This window comes from Orycteropus afer, unplaced genomic scaffold (genome assembly GCF_000298275.1).
Source record: "Orycteropus afer afer isolate SDZICR_OR568_19922 unplaced genomic scaffold, OryAfe1.0 scaffold00799, whole genome shotgun sequence".
NCBI lineage: Eukaryota > Metazoa > Chordata > Mammalia > Tubulidentata > Orycteropodidae > Orycteropus > Orycteropus afer.
The window spans coordinates 322,519-324,714 of record NW_006922386.1 but is presented as its reverse complement, the minus strand read 5'-3'; positions in this window follow the sequence as shown (position 1 = coordinate 324,714).

Below are 2,196 nucleotides of genomic sequence, written 5' to 3'. Positions count from 1 at the left end.
AGTATTTTATACCATAGGGACACCCACTCACCTACACACTGAGGGATGCAGAAATAAAAAATACCATGAGAAGGGTATGGAATATCAAACTTACATCAGAAAGCAAAGGATGATCTGGGAACATGATTGTTCATTCAATAATGGTTTGGATGAATTTGTACAGACTTCAAGTATAATAGTTGTGATTGTTGTATGAATAAAATAAATCATATAAGAACATTAAGTTTTGTCTGTCTCAAAAATTAAAAGCAGCATCAAAATGAGATGGAATCTGGTAATGGTAAAGCTTTTTACAATTTAGTGCACTGAAATGGATGATTATCAAAGTTCATGCCACACCCACAGCATATCCAGCCAAGGTGCTGCTAGTAATCTACTCTGCTCACTGTAGACACCAAAGTTCTGCTAGCAGTGCTCACTTGGGAATCCACACAGCCTTTTAATTGGCACAGCTCAAATAGCAGCTTCCTAGTACAACCGTAATTGTTCTAACACGAGACAAGTTTTGTGGGCAATTTTTTGAATGCCAATGGTAATATCACTGAAATAATCCATCTTCAAATAAAATTATATGATACCATTAACTGACTTTCAATAAGATCCTACTTTCCTCAGTCTATATGAACTGTCCCCAGCTTATTTTTATTGAACTTTTTTTGATACCTTCATTTGTTCATGGAGCACGACTCAAAATGGGGAGAAACAGCAGTAAATATCCATTATAAAATGGAACATGGAATATATGAAGTATGAATCTAGGAAAACTGAAAGTTGTCAAAAATGAAATGGAATGCATTAAGTACATATCCTAGGTACTAGTAAGCTAAAATGGACTGGTATTAGCCACTTTGAATCAGACAAATGATATGATCTACTATTCCAGAAATGACAAATTGAAGAGGAATGACAAAACATTCATCATCACAAAGAATGTTTTAAGATCTATCCTAAAGTTCAATGCTGTCAGTAAGAAGATTATATATATATATATATATATGCTACAAGATCAGTTAATATTATTAATCAAATTCATGCACCAACCACTAAAAACAAAGGTGAAGAAATTTAAGATTTTTACCAATTTCTGCAGTCTGAAATTAAACAAAAGGCAATTGAGATGTATTAATTATTACTGGTAATTTTAATGGGAAAGTTGGAAACAAGAATACATTATACTTGGAAAATATGGTCTTGGTTATAGAAAAGATGCCAGAGATCACATGATTGAATTTTGCAAGAACAACGACTTATTCATTGTAAATAACTTTTTTCAACAACATAAATGGCAGATATTCACCTGGATCTTGCCAGCTGGAATACACAAAAATCCAATTGACTGCATTTGTGGAAAGCGGTGATGGAGATGCTCAATGTCTTCACTGAAAACAAGGCCATAAGATGACTGTGCAACAGACAATCAATTGCTCATACACAAGTTCCAGTTGAACCTGAAGAATTTTAAACAAGTCCATGAGAGCAAAATATGACCTTGAGCATATCTATCCTGAATTTAGGGATAATCTGAAGAACAGATTTGATGTATTGTGCATGAACGACCAAAAACCAAACGAATTTTGGGACGACATCAAGAACATCATACAGAAAGATAGCAAATGGTCATTAAAAAGACAGGAAAGGAAGAAAAGACCACACTGAACATCAGAAGAAACTCTGGAACTTTTTCTTGGGGAGTAGCTAAAGCAAAGGGAAGAAATGACAAGGTAAAGAGCTGAACAAAAGATTTCAAAGAGCAGCTTAAGAAGACAGTGTTTTATAATGAAATGTGCAAAGACATGAAGTTAGAAAACCAAAAGGGAAGAACACGCTCAGCATTTCTCAAACTGAAAGAACTCAAGAAATAATTCCAGCCTCAAGTTGCAATGTTGAAAGATTCTATGGGCAAAATGTTGAATGATGCAGGATGAATTGAAAGAAGATGAAAGGTTTACACAGAACCACTGTGCCAGAAAGAATTGGTAATGTTCAACTATTTCATGAGGTAGCATATGACCAAAAACAACAAAAAATGATATTGAGAGAAGCAATTTGCAAATAACAAGTCTCCAGGAATTGATGGAACACTGTGGTGGTTATGTTTGTGTGTCAGCTTGGCTGGGCCTGGTTGAGTGGCTGGGCAACTGGTGGTAGTTATTCCCCATAAGAAGACTGGTAATCAACTCCATAGTGGAATCTACC